General features: G+C 46.6%; 1 protein-coding gene across 2 annotated transcripts in view; it reads right to left on the reverse strand.

Moving 5' to 3' along the window:
* Window positions 1–8163, reverse strand: part of ZRANB1 (zinc finger RANBP2-type containing 1) — a 50097-nt gene extending 41934 nt beyond the window's left edge. For both annotated transcript variants that reach the window (XM_053922506.1, XM_053922507.2), the window contains exon 1: window positions 7818–8163. The gene's annotated coding sequence lies outside the window, so the exon portion shown is untranslated. The remainder of the gene's footprint in view (window positions 1–7817) is intronic.
* Window positions 8164–14668: the final 6505 nt, after the last annotated feature.

The following is a 14668-nucleotide window of genomic DNA, read 5'->3' on the forward strand; positions in this document are numbered from 1 at the left end:
CATATTACTAAGCAAAAGAAGCCAATCTGAAATGATTATTTACTGTATGATTTCAACTATATGACATTCTGAAAAAGGCAAAACTATGGAGACAATAAAAAGATCGGCTGGTATCAGGGTTGAAGGGAGGAAAGGATGAACTGGCAGAGCAGAGGATTTTTAAGGCCATGGAGCTATTCCATATGGCATTGCAGTGCTGGTTACCTGTCATTATACAGCTATCGAAGCCCACACAATGCACACCACCACGAGGGAACCTTAATGTAAACGAGACTCCGGTTGATCGAAGGCACACCATGGTAGATTCATCCATTGTAACAAAGGCACCACTCCTTTTTTGGGATGTTGATAGGAAGAGGTTATGTATATGTGGGGGCAGGGGACATGAAAACTCTACTTTCTCCTCAATTTTGCTGTGAACTTAAGCTCTACAAAATAAAGTCTATTCTTTATAATCTGCTTCACAACAAAGTTTTCAAATCACTAATACACAGGAAACATTTTCTTAAAAAAAAAAAATCTGTTCTCAAAGAATGATGGGGAGTTTTAAAAAGGTCAGAGGAACTTTTAATGTGAACCTAAATTGCTCTAAAATATACCCAATTTGCCCTGACCAGTGGCTCACTTGGCTGGGCGTTCATTGCTCCACAAAGCAAAGGGCCACCAGTTCGATTCCCAGTTAGGGCACATGCCCAGGGTTGTGAGCCAAGTCCCCAGTGGGGGCCATGTGAGAGAAAACGACACACTGATGTTTCTCTCCCTCTCCTTCTCCCTCCCTTCCCAGTCTCTAAAAAATAAATAAAACCTTAAAAAAAAAAAAGATTTGTAGAAATACACTAAGAATTACATAATAGTGTTAGACAATGGTTGCTTCCTGACTTTCATCATTATACTGTGGTTATGTAAGAGAAAGCCCTTGTTCTTTATGAACACACACTGAAATATTTGGGGGATAGAGGGGTGTCGAGTCTGCAACACCTTTGCAAAGTTCTAGGGAAAAACACATCCACATCACACAACACCCCCTCCAACTGGCAGACACTGCCACAGCCTAGCACGGGGCCATATGAGGGCTCCTCACTGTAAAGCGAGTCCCCACACAAGGACCTGAAATCCTCTAAAGGCTTCCCAATCCACTCAAAATAAAATTAAAATTCCCCAGTCTTTCTTGCAAATTTCTACATAAAAGTGGGTTTTGGCACTGGCTGGTATAGCTCAGTGGATTGAGCAAGGGTCAGTGAACCAAAGGGTTGCTAGTTCGATTCCCAGTCAGGGCACATGCCTGGGTTGCAGGCCAAGTCCCCAGTAGGGGGCACACAAGAGGCAACCACACACTGATGTTTCTCTCCCTGCCCTCCTCCCACCCCGTCTATAAAAATAAATAAAAATCTACAAAAAAAAGTGGGTCTTGTTCTGTTCCTTATACAGCAAACTCATTCTCACCTTAAGAGTTTTGTCTCCTCTGCCCAGAATGCTCTTTCCACAGATTTTGATGTGGCCAGCTACTGCCAAGGAGACCCAGGTTTAAATAGCACCCCCAAGGTTTTTCCTGACCAGTCAAGTCATCCCCCACTACTTCACCCTACCTTCATTATCTGCACAGCGCACTCATCACGACCTCGCTTGCTTTCTCTTACTTGCTCCTTAACTGTCTCTCCACACTAAAATGTAAATACAAGTAACAGACTTTGTCTCATTCACAGGGTTATCTCAACATCTAGTAGTTACTTTCTCAAACGCTGAACACTGAACAGGTCATTACTAAATGTTTTAATTTCAGTAGTTTTTAAAAACATTTTTATTTATTTATTTTTAGAGAGACGGGGAAGGAAGGGAGAAAGAGAGGGAGAGAAACATTGACGTGCAAGAGATTCGGCTGTCTCTCGCACACCCCGACTGGGAATCGAATCAGCAACCTTTCAGTCCGCAGGCCAGCACTCAACCACCGAGCCACACCAGCCAAGGCATAATTTAGGTAGCTTTTGTGACAGTGTTTTTCGTCATCTACTTTGTGAAAATCCTAAACAATGTCAGATCACACAGTAGGTACCAAATAATTTGCTGAATGAATTTCTATGAAAACAATGCCCTCAGACTTCAACTCAATACAAAAATACATCCCCCCCACCTATCCCCTCACACACACAGACACACGGTGGGGGGACTGTCCCCTCCTGTCTGTAAACAGGGTCCACACTGAAGAGGACCACTCCTCGCTCCCAGCCCCCTGACAAGACTAGCTGTGGGGGAAATGAGGGTCGCGCCCGGAAGGAGGCACTCACAGCCAGGGGCTAGGAATGCCTCTCCAACCTCAGCCGCATCCGCCAGCCACACTGGGCCCTCCACTGGTCCTCAAACATGGAGACTCTCACGTCTTCACTCATACGGCTGCTCTGCGCAGAGCACTCTCCCACTCTTTTTCCTAGCATATACTAGCCTGGATTTCAACCTACCTTTTTATGTCTTTATTCTGCTTCTCTATTAGATTTTTAAGACCTCTGAGAAATGGGTATGAACCCTAAACCCTGTATCTAGAGAGACCATGTATTACTTATTCAACACTGAATATATGCATTCCTAGTTTGACAAAATAGTTTTGGTTATAGAGGTATTCTAGGATATGCAGTTTCTGGGGTTTTGATGATTTATGAGGCAAAATATTTAAAATTACATCTGTCTCTAAAAAAATTTTTGGGTCTGCATTTTTACATTTCATACTGTACATGAAACAACTCAGAACAATCATAAACCTGACCAAAAGAACTGAAATTCTTTGGAGAAAACACAGATGTGCATCTTCCTGCCCACGGATTAGACAATGATGCCCTAAAGACGGCACCAAAAGCACGAGCAACGAAAGAAAACGTAGATAAACTGGACCGCGTCAACGTTAAAACCTTTCGTGCTTCAGAGGCCCCCTCAAGAAACTGAAAAGACAACTCACAGAATAGGAGAAAATATTTGCAAATCATTTACCTGACCTGTATCCAGAATATACAAAGAATTCGTACAACTCAACAATAAAAAGGCAAAGAGTCTATGGTCAAACCACCCTGAGCATGCCCGGTCTCGTCTGATCTCGGAAAAAGACAAATAACCCAACTGAAAAGTAGGCAAAGGATTAGAATAGACACTTCTCTGAAGAAGATATAAAAATGCACCCCCCCCCCAAAAAAAATGCTCAGCACCATGAAGAAAATGCAAATAAAAACTAGGAGATGCCACCTTACTAGCATGGCTACAATAACGAAGACTGACAGCAGCAAGTGTCGATTAGAGAGGGTGCAGAGAAATGGAACCCTCATTGGTTTCTGGTAGAAATGTAAACTGGAGCAACCACTTTGGAAAACAGTCTAGCAGTTCCAAAGGTCAAACACAGAGTAACCACATGACCCAGCAATTGCACTCCTAGGTGTACACCCAAGAGAAGTGAAAACATGTATCTACACAAAAACGTGTACACAGATTTCATGAGAGACAGAAAGTAGAAACCACCTAAACACCCACCCATCAGTAAACATTCGCAATGGAGTATCAATCTGTGGAGGTAGGTTTGCGGTTGCCAGGAGCTCGGGTGAAGGAAGAAAGGACTGCTCACGGGCACAGGTCTCTTTTTAGACAATGAGACCTGGATAGTGGTGCAGTCACACAAGCGCATACTTTAAAAGCTGAATTTCATGGTATAGGAAATAAACCTCAATGAAGCTGTTATTTTAAAAAACAAGGGAAAGAATGGAAAGATACTGTGGGGGTCCATAATGAGCCACCACCAGGATGTGCCTCAGTGGTACGCAGGTTATTGGGAGCGGAAGGCAATTTTAGTTTCAGGGGTAGCCTCTGTCCCTGCCCTGAAGCCCCTAGAAAGCTTTGAATGAGAGGCCTCGCCCACAGGAAACTACCAGAAGTAACTACTTCCGACCCATCCACAGGGAAGGGCACACTTCCATTCACCAGAAGTCTGCTCTTCTTCCTGTCCTGCGATTACCTTCTGAACCCCCACAAGGCACCTGACCTCAACCTGAGCTCAGGATGTCCTATACTGTACCTCACCCCTCTTTCCGTCTCTGAACCCCTGGTGCACGTGGGGTCTCTAACTCTCTCATGTACGTGGAGTTCCTGTGTGCACAAAATTAAATTTTATTTTCTCGTGTCAGTCCACCTCCTACTGATTTTTGAGCCAGCCAAAAGAAACAGTAGGGAAAGACGAATTCGTCCCTTCCCCACAATACACAAATGATTTCCAATAATGCCTTATCTATCCAAATACTTTTACTTATGTTAATTCAATCCACATAAAAATTTGACTTGTCAAAGAGTGGAAAAAAGCATTGTGTTGTGTTGGTAGAGGAGGGGGTGGGACAGTATGTCCTCAATAACATAAACTATAAAAAATATTCAAACTGATGGCTCTTGTCAAAACTTTCATCTTAACCAAAATACCACCCTCCCAAAAAAGCAAAGAATGCTAACCGATCCAAACTTCTCAAGTGGTAAAATTACTGGTCTGATTCTATGAAAATACCTTTTATGAATGCAAGCAGACTATATAAAAATGTCTAGCATTTCTGGAAAGTTTATTAGCTGACTAGTTTTAGCTGTAATTGTGCTAAAAAGGTTCCTGAAGCTTAAATGAAGTTATGTAAAGTACTTCCTAAAAATCAGTCAATTTCAGGGGAAAAAGTATTTTGATGAACTGGAGAAAGAGTGCAAGTTCCCACACAGATGCAATCAAGGTGGTTTACTGCTAAAAGACTATGTATCCACAAAATGCCAGGCCTTTTACTCACACACAACACAACAGAAACATACACACCTATTTTCCAACTACATCAGCACCCACCCCTTGGACTCCATAATTACATGCAGTGTCCACGGTATACAAAATACTGTGGACCAGCTTGTTTGTGTCTTCTCCAAACAGTGTTGACAGGTAGCAGTGAATCACACATTCTCCCGAGTCTCATCTGCCTCATCATCAATGACACAAGCTGCCAACATCAGAGGTTAAGGATGCGAACTGAGACTGCAGATTTCTTCCTCCTTCCCATGATGCTAAACATCACCCCCACACTACAAACACGGCGTGACCACCCCGAGTGCCACTGGTACCAAACGCACAAGGAAGAACTTGCCCCACACTCAAATCTGAACTATGGTGGTGGAGTACTTGTTTTCATTTGAATAATAAGACATGACCATTATCAAAATGTTGAGCATCCTCTATAGAAAGAAAACTGTGCTGATAAAAGATACAAACACACTGACCCACAAAAAGTTTTTTTTACAGATAGTTATAATTTCAAATATTTTGTCTCCTAAATCATCAAAGTCCCAGAAACTCCAATACTTAGGAGAGTACAAACTGCATATCCTAGAACCTTTATAACCAAAACTACTTTGTCAGACTAGGAATGCACATATTCAGTGCTGAGTAAATGACATGTGGTCTCTACAGGTATTGGGTTCGGATTCATACTCATTCCTCAGAGGTCTCAAAAATCTAATAAGGAAGTAAAATAAAGACATAGAAAGATAAACTGAAATCCAGGCTAGCATAGGCTAGGAAAAATAAAAAAGATGACAGTCCTACACACGACAGGAGTGAATGGAACCCTTGGGGTGAAGTCACAAAACAGTTTCTCAGAAGACAGGAATCAACTAGACCCAGAGTAAAGCATATCCATGAATACAAGCAAAAGAGAGTTTAAAACAGAGAGAAGGACATAAAGAAAGGCCAACTGGATGCTCTTCACAGTAACAAATAAACTCATTTGGCTGGAACTAAGGATTCACAAAGGTCAGAGTGAGGGTCAAGTCTGCAGAGTGGATCAGGGCCCGATTACAGAGAAACCTGACCAGTACACCAAGGAGCTTCAACTTTCCTCTACACGTAGTAAGGAGTGTTCTGGAAGTGTTTATGCTGTGATGCGAGCAAGTGAGAATGTTAAGATGTGCAAGATCTTATTTATCTACAGCGTAAGTGGAACACAAATACTGCAAATGGAACAACTCATCCCTGGGGAAACCATGCTGGAAGCCCAGGTACAAGAGGATATTATTGGGGAGGTAGGGCGGGGCATGAATAGCAATCCTCAAAAAGTAACAGTGGGTTGGGAGTTAAATAATGTGGTCTACTTTTGCAACTCCCACTTATTTAAAGTTTCCATTTATTGTAAAAGCAGGGTAAGTGTAAAGCGTGATAAATAGCCCCACTGTATCCACTGTATCAATTACACACGAGGCAGCGGACCTCGAACATTACGTGAGAGCATCCTCACACTTCGGATGTGATACGCCATAACCCTGATCAGCGCGCAGAGCTGGATCAAGACCGTAAGCTTAAAATCTACTATTGTGAATGAGTTCGTATTAATCCAAACACACTTCAAGACTAAATAAATGGGTATCTCAGTGTCTGAAGCACTAATAAAGTGTGGAAACATCAACAAAAACAGAAATCCCTCATGACAAATGATATCCTCCCCAAAAGATTATAATGTCACTACCGTCTTCTTAGCTCCCGATACCCAAGTAAAAACAATGTCATGAAATTTTAGTATAAAGAGGTGACTGCATATCTTCTCATAAAATCGAAAAACCAAGGAGGAACAAGGTTCTGTATTTCTTTAAAAGTACCTCATTTAATTAATAACAATAACGAGGAGGAGAGATCCAGCTTTATTTTTCAAACATAATTTAGGTGACTTTCCCAAGACCCATGGCCGAAGTCAAGATCCAAATTCCTTAAGGTTTCCCCCGGTTTTTGCCTGGTACACTGAGTCGCCCATGTTTGATCCAAACAGAGGCACCCCTGAGGTCATCCAAGTGATAAAGAAGCAACTTAAAAGGGACCGCTAACAGAAGAACCACTCATTACACAACATAACCAAGAGCTCAAGATTTCTCTTCGACTGTGATCCTGAAACAACGTTTTTGTACATTAACCCTAAAGACACCATCGTAGATCATGCAGGCCGAAACACTGGGTAGAGGGAACAGCGTTTACTCTGAGAGTCTGCAAAGTTACAGAAAAGGGCAATCGAATGACTGAAATCAAAATTCTCTGCAAGGAAGTTTCAAAACACCCGTGCATCTCAAAGATAATGGACCAGTTCAAACTTCCAGGCTGAACCTAAACTGCCTGTCCCTTGCGCTTAATACAAGTATTCATTACAGTCCTTTTGTCTGTGAAGTGCCCACACCAAACCACCGCGGAGAAAATAACACATCGCTGCAAGAACAATCGTTATTGGGAGCGAGAAGGGTAGACAATCCTTCCAATGGTGGTAGGTCCTCCGCCCCACCCCCGTCGCCCCCCACCTTTATTTTAAAACAGAAATGGCAGCCACCGAGGCTACCGCGGGAGGAGCGGAGAGGAAAAGGCCAATAGACAGAAACACAAGTTAGGAGATCAGCACCAACTTGTGACGACGGACCAAGTATTTTAGGGCCTACCGCAGAGTGGGAAACCCACTCACATACCCCCACCCTCGGGAGGTGGCAGGAAGAGGAGCTGGGGGGAAGGGGAGAATCTGGCGGAAGAGAGGTGGCAGGGCGGGCGGCGCGTCCAGCCGCGGCTGATCTACAGTCGGTAAACAAGCCGGGCGGACCCACCTCCCACGGGCCAGGCCTGTCCCGCACCGGGGAAGCCCAAAATGGAAGCGCGGCAGCGGCAGACCGGGCCCCGTTCCCGCGCCTCCCCGCGCCTGCCGTACCGGAGCAGACTCGGCGGCCTGGCGATCTATGGTCGAGGCCGAGGAGGCCGCGGCGGGGTTGCGGGGGGCCTGCGGCGGGGCGCCCTCCCGAGGCCCGCTTACCTGGCGGCGGCGGCTCCTCCTCCAGCTCCTGCTTCTCCCCGTCCGGACCTCGGCGCCTGGCGGCGGCGGCGGCGGCAGCGGCGGCGGCGGCGACTCCCGAGCTGCCCGCGGCGACGAGCCGAGCCCGGCCCCTCTCCGCCTCCCCCCGCGCCGCCTCCGCCCTCTCCTCTCAGTCAGGACATGGTCTCCGCGGGCCCGCGCGCGGCGCCCGGCTGCCGGGGGCGGGGGCAGAGGGACGGGGGGCGGGCGCGGAGGCGGGGGGGGTGTCTGGGATCGGGGGAGAGAAGAGAGGGGACGACCTCGGGCGCTGCGGGATCGCAATGGCGGCGGTGAGCGGCCCCGGAGCCAAATCAACCCCACGGCTAGCAGTGCTACGTCAAGGCGGGACCCCGTCGCTCGCCGCACTATCATTGGCCCCGAGGCCGTGGCTGCGCAGCCAATGGGCGGCCGCTTCTTTCCGGGCGCCGGAGGCGGGCCGCGGAGCGGTGACGTCAAGCCGGCGCCCGGCCCTGACTGTGAGGCGGAGGGCGAGCGGGGGCCTGCGGCCTCCGGAGGCTGGCGGGGGACACCGGGAGGGCGCGGGCTGGGGGATACCCAGGCGGTGCGGCCCGGTCCCGGGGGGTCGGCGGGGCGCGTTCTCGCGCGACGTGCGACTCCCTTTCCCCCCGTCTGTAACAGATTCATGGGGGTGACGAGTCAGCCTCCGAGCCTCGCGTCTCCCAAGTGACTACTTGCAGAGTCGGCTTCATTTTTCTCAATTTCACACACCAGAAGATGAATGCTTATTAGGTTGTGAGAGTCTAATTTTTATATATTTTTACAGTGTCTTTTTGTACCTTCGAGGTGGCGTGTGCATACTTCTAACCTGTATTACGCGTGTGTATATATGATGAAAAGCCATGGAGTTATTGGCCAATTGTATCTCAATAAAATAAAGTTGCTGGGCTTTTTTAATAAAAGCTCTTTTCTCTTTCCTAGTTTAGAGATGGTTACCTTTCTGTAAATTGTAAGTTTAAGGCAAAGAATAAATTACAGCCATGGAAAAAATACCGCCAGATGAATTCCCAGAGCCCAAGTTCTAAAGAAAATGTTTCCTTGTGATGTGTTTTGTATATTTTATTTTTGTAAATATGACCAAAGAGTCGGTGGTCTGGCCGTTTGCTGAAACCCCATGAGGATGTCAAATTTGTCCAGCCAGAGAACTTGGTTTCTTCCCCAGTGGGACGTCGCCTTGCATTTTTCATAGTTCAACTTTCCTTTCAAGAATTTGAAAAGTCGCAGAATGTAGCAACTGTTTAAAGTGGCAAAGCTTTTTTAAAAAACTCACCTGTCGAAGGACCGCAGCGAGTGTCAAAGGGCGTTCGGCAGGTGTGTTGGACACCTCGACTTCCACAGGAAGCCTGCGTTGCTCAGTTTAATCAGGTTTTTGAAACTTGGACGGAGACTTCATTTAGTAAAACTCTGCATAGTGTCATCCGGACTCTCTGGGTCCGGGGGGCACGGGTGTGTATGTGGCTTCCCCGGGGGCACTGAAGCGTAGTCGCCGCCCCTTTCATAACCGCTGGTGGGTTGTAACCTCACGGCCATTCCTGTGTCAGAAGTTGCCGGTAGCCCCCGTCTTCCCAGGGCAGCATTATCGGCCCAAGGACCCTCAATGAATCACGTTCAAATGGCAACAGTCACTTGCCTGTAAAATGTAGCACGTTCTCTAACACGTAGGAAAGGCAACTGCCGATGAAACACCACGTGATTATGTAAGAACAGTGGGTCGGCCAACTCGTCACTGCAAAAACATTTTAAAAGCTGCTGACCCCTCGGCTGTCCCTTCCTGAATCTCAGCCGCGAAGCATCTCGCCCACGAGTGAACGAGAACCACGGAGTCAGGTGTGTTCGTGGGGTTTGAGTTGCAGTTGATTTTGTGAAGGGAAGAGGCGCTTGTTTGGGCAAGGCTTCTTAACTCTGCCCTCCATTTAGCGACCCTAATGTCAGAACCACGTGCTGAGGAGCAGGAAGTGTACAAAGATGAGTACGGGGTTCTCTGTTTGAGGACCCTGCAGCACAGACGGATGGATGGCAAGACAACAGTAGCCACTGTTACAATCTGAAATGGAAGGTGCTACGGACATTCAAATGACGATTGTTTTGTGATGGGGAGAAACACAGCAAATCCCAAAATGACTTGTTAAAGCTGAGATGGCATTCGATGCCAGACCAGTGGTCCTCAGCCCTGGCAACACATTAGAATTATCTGAGAAGCTTTTTCAAAATACCAGTATCTGGACCCCACCCCAGACCCACCAAAACACTCGCAGGAGGAGAGCCCGGGCTGGCGCTGTTCACACGCACTCCCCGGGTGCCTGGAGCCTGCAGCTAGCACTGACACAGAGGCCCCCCCCACCCCCAGGTGCAGATATGGAAGCGGATGCCTAGAGATTTTAAGTGGCTTACCAAAAGCCAGGCCATCTAGGTCTGGAATTAGAAAATAAAGCTCTGGATTTCCTCATCAAACCCTCCTTCCGTTGCACCATGCTTGAGAAAAACATATGTCCGCAAAGGCAGCAGATAGCGTCCCCACAGTTAAGGAGCTGATTCATGCTCTTTGGCACAGGGATTAAATTATCCTCCTGAAGTTTATGTCTGAGAAATAGTTCTGAGTTCTGAGATATATTTCCTTGGGGAAAACAGTGCTCACTGTTTTGTTTTGTTTTGTTTTTTTAAGTTCTTTTTCTTAGAGCCCTTGGACTAAATTGTAGGGACAGGATAGTTTTGTTGACAATTCATTTCTTTTGACTTTTATTTCAGGTGTTTCCCCAACTACTTGCAGAAGATATAATTCTGTTTTATTTTTTCTGCCTCATTGGGAAGGTCTTGAATGCCAATTCGTGGGTCTGTATATTTAACTCCATGACTGGCAGAAAGCCACAGGAAGGTTTTGAGCTGGCAGGTGCCAGAGCTATACCTGAACCTGGAATGTCTGTCGGATAAATGAGGGTAGAATTAGAAACAGGGACAGAGACACCAATTACAGAGACAAGGACCTAAAACCAAAGTAGCTGTGGGAATGGAAGGGAGAGGACAGAAGTGAAACAGGGTGACTGTGGAATGAGCAGTTTGCTGGTGTCAGAATCTGGGGCGGAAGAAAAACTCCAAAGTCAGAGCGCTCCGAATGATAGTGGCGTGATTAATAACAGGACCCGCAGGAGAGGAACTAGGTAAGAGGAGATGGTGGCTATTGATCAGGCGTGCAGATGCCCCGAGTTCGGGAGGCCCTGTGCAGCCAGCCCGGGGAGTGCTGGTCCGAAATCTGATCGTCTAGAGCTGGGGGTAAACATTAGGGAGTTAGTTCTCTATGTGGAAGTTGCCACTTGAAGCCACGGGAGTAGGGAAGAAAAAGAAAAACTACCAAAGGAGGAGAAAAAGATTGGTCGAAAAGACAGCAGATGAAAAGGGCGTTCTGGAGGGCCAGGGGGACAGTGAGCCTCAAGTACATGGTAATAACCAATGTCAGATTCTCCAGACTCAGGAATTAGAACAGAGAAAAGGTCACTGTATTTGACAAACAAGAGGCTTAGTGACCTTCTAGAGAACGGTTTTCAGTAAGATGGTGGGGAGAGAAGCCAGATTTCAAAAGCTGAAGGCACGTGCGGGCACTGAGGCAGCGATAACGGACTGCCGTTCCAAACATCTGGCAAGGAGAGGAAGGCAGGAGGTAGAGGAATACGCACAGGGCCGTGGTTCGTGCGGCTCAGTGGACTGAGTGCCTTACAGGTCACCAGTTCAATTCCCAGTCAGGGCACATGCCTGGGTTGCAGGCCAGCTCCCCAGTCGGGGGCGTGTGAGAGGCAACCAGCGGATCGACGATTGATGCTTCTCCCACACATTGATGTTTCTCTCCCGCTCTTTCTCCCTCCTTTCCCCTCTCTAAAAATAAAATATTTTTAAATAAAATAAAAGAAACCTCTTCCTATTTCTGCGCTGATAAAGCTGCATCTCCGCATGCACGATCTCTCTCTCTCTCTCTCTCTCTCTCTCATGCAGGAAAAGACATAATGATCTAGAACCTAATACTTTATTACATATCGTGTTGCATAGTGCTCATGGAATTGAAAATATTCTGCCATTTTGCCAAATACTAAAATGATAAATTATCTAAAAATTTAGGAATGCTACAATATTTTTTATTCCTTTCCTTCCAATTATTCCAGAGACCACATGGTTGAAAACTATTTCAAAACATTTGATGCCCCGGCTGGTGTGGCTCATTTGATTGAGTGCTGGCCTGTGAACCGAAAAGTTACCAGTTTGATTCCCCGTCAGGGCATGTGCCTGGGTTGCAGGGCCAGGTCCTGTGAGAAGTCTCTTTCTACCTCCCTTCCCATCTCTCTAAAAATAAATTAAAAAATTGACAGTATTCATGTCTTTCAAATAGTTCTTAAACTAATAAGTGGTTCATGCAAATGACTGTTTTCTTCAAAAACAACATGAAACTCAAACTGTGAACCAAAGAGAACAATCTGTGTATTGGCTTCGAAGCTGGGCTGAAACCACGCCGTTCGCAATATTTTGTTCTTTTCAATGTGGGGGTTTACAGTAGCTACAAATTTAAAATACACAAGCCAAATGTTAAAAAAAAAAAAGGCCAATCAGACATTAAAAATGCATGTGAAAAAATTATTTCTTCCTATAAAACACAAAGTACAGTGAGACCCTCTTTCATGGGACTGCTTACCTGCACAATCCCAAAGCAGGTGGCCTGGCGGGAGACAGAAGTAACCTATACAAAGACGAAAAAGAGGGCAGCATCTAAATTCATTCCCCACTGGAGTTTATCGTCTGAATTTGTAAAAAACTAGAATGAGAGCACTTAAAACTGTAGTTTCTCACAGTCATAGGAGCTAGGTATGATTTATTTTCCTGAGATGTATAGACTTCATAAACTTAGAAAGAAAATGAGGCTGGCAACTATGGCAACATTGCTAGAAGTGCTTCCCAACATCTATTCTCCTTTCTCTTCCAAGCAACAGATTATTGGTATGTAACAATTTATTTTTTTGCTCTACTAAATGGCTTTATTGTGTTTCCAAGTCTCTATTACAGGTAGGTATGGCAAGGTGAGTAAGTTCTGGCCCATAATGTATTTATAGGACCTAAAAAGGTGAAAGTGTTTGAGGGATTTTATGCAAATTCTCCTTAAAAGGGAGGGAACAGACTATTCTGGTCACCTTATCTTCCTTCCTGGAGTATGGGTGTGATGGCTGGAGCTCTCGTGGCCATCCGGAACCATGAGGTGATTTTGAGGATGGTAGAGCAGAAGTGCGTGAAGGCCACGCACGGACTGCCTTCCCCAGACATCTTTCATCTGGGAAAGATACATCTGTCTTCTTCGGCCACTATTGTCTGGGGACTTCCTTTGTCAAATAGCCTGATAAAGTAATAATAGTCCACTTCCCGATGTGGAAGAATTGCTTTCTTTTTCCTTTTCCTGCAGCATCACATTTTTTATTATTTAACCCTCTACTGTGCTTTTGTGGGCAGAAACCCCATGGGGCCACCGAAAGGGCGAGCGGGGAAAATCACTGCAGAAGGTGCTGAACCCTCAGAAGACGTGAGAGATGACTCTCTCGAGCCTCTAAAAATATGACAGCAGATGAAGTGTCTGCTTCCAAGGGAAATGAACGCGTAAACATCACAGTAAAAAGGGAGGGATTCTAACCAGCGTGGTTTTTTGTATGACATCTCCAACGCCTAAAATAACATAACTAAAATGGAACGTTATGCAAGCAAATTTTGACTGAGAAAGTTTCTCCTGTTTCACAGTCCTCACAAAGCCTTATGATGCTGAGAGACCCTTAGGTAGTACTTGCAAGGGAGATAACACGAGCGAAGGACTGAAGGCGGGGCCTGGTGTCCCCGGCCCTCACCGCAGATTCTTACTCAAATGTGACTTTCCCAAACCCCAGCGTCTCGTATTTCAGCTCCCCGCCCATCCCCTATCAGCCCCAGCCCCACCCCGGTGACACTTTATCTCGTCCATAATTGAAGGGTTCTTGTTAGCATCTCCAGTATCCAACATGCCACATATACAGATTTTTTTAAATTTATGTATCTTATTCATTGCCAAAAAGCAGGACTGTGAAAACAAACCCGCTCTCTGACTGGACGGTCACGGCCACGGTGAGCAAGACGTCCAGCTTCACAAAGCTGGAGCCCAGGCAGGCTGGCGGCCCACCTGCTGCCCGGCCTCGGGGCTGCTCCAGGGTGTGCAGCCAACGTGGAGCGATGGAGAGCACCCGTGGGGTCTTGTGCTCCACAGTTGCTTGCAGTCTTGAATGTCAAAAATTTTATGTTTAAACCTGTGTTTTGTATGTGAAGCTCAGAGGGTTGGTGGAGTATGGGCCAGGGAATCAAAGCCCAGTTCCCCCGAGGTCTCACCTCCCCACCTTCCCAAGATGGGTGCCCAGCTGCCTGGTTCCTGGCCACCACACAGTGACCACCGCTACCCTGGCTCTGGACAGTGTCCTGCATGCGGGTTCTAGTGGATTCAGGTGGGTCACACACGCCACGTGTACCAAGTCACTGGGCAAGGCCCCAGGAGACTTTGGGGCTTTGCAATCACCCGGCAAATATCCTCACTCCCTGGGAGAACATGGCATTAAATAGCAAAAAAACACTGTGAGTGGGGAAGGGAAAGATCGCGGGGAGATAAGGAAAAGGCTCCTTCACTGCTTTTGCACAAGGAGCCCCGCATTTTCCTGATGCACTGGGCCATGCAGATGACGTAGTTGGGCACATCTGGCACAGAAGTGAAAGGGGCCAAGGAATAGACTCTACCCCAGAACCTGTGCCCAAGC

This window comes from Desmodus rotundus, chromosome 4, assembly GCF_022682495.2.
Source record: "Desmodus rotundus isolate HL8 chromosome 4, HLdesRot8A.1, whole genome shotgun sequence".
NCBI lineage: Eukaryota > Metazoa > Chordata > Mammalia > Chiroptera > Phyllostomidae > Desmodus > Desmodus rotundus.